Below are 264 nucleotides of genomic sequence, written 5' to 3'. Positions count from 1 at the left end.
GGGCGAAACTTTAAGAAATAATCCCTTACAGGGGGGGGTACTGACTGATTCACAAAAATGAAATAAGAGTAGTTATGCATCCTGCATGCCTCTGCTTGATCTTTTGCCTAGTAATTAGTCCTCCTGAGGTGTGCCCTTCCATTTCCTCCTTATCCCTCTGCAGAGATTCCGATCTGGAGTCCTGCAGATTCCCCTTTGCACTCTGGAGAGAGTCCCCTTGCGGAGGAATAGGGGCAGGTGCAGTGGGGACCAACTGACGAGTTA

The sequence above is a fragment of the Mauremys mutica genome, chromosome 12 (assembly GCF_020497125.1).
Source record: "Mauremys mutica isolate MM-2020 ecotype Southern chromosome 12, ASM2049712v1, whole genome shotgun sequence".
Classification (NCBI taxonomy): Eukaryota; Metazoa; Chordata; order Testudines; family Geoemydidae; genus Mauremys; species Mauremys mutica.
Note: the sequence above shows the minus strand (reverse complement) of the source record.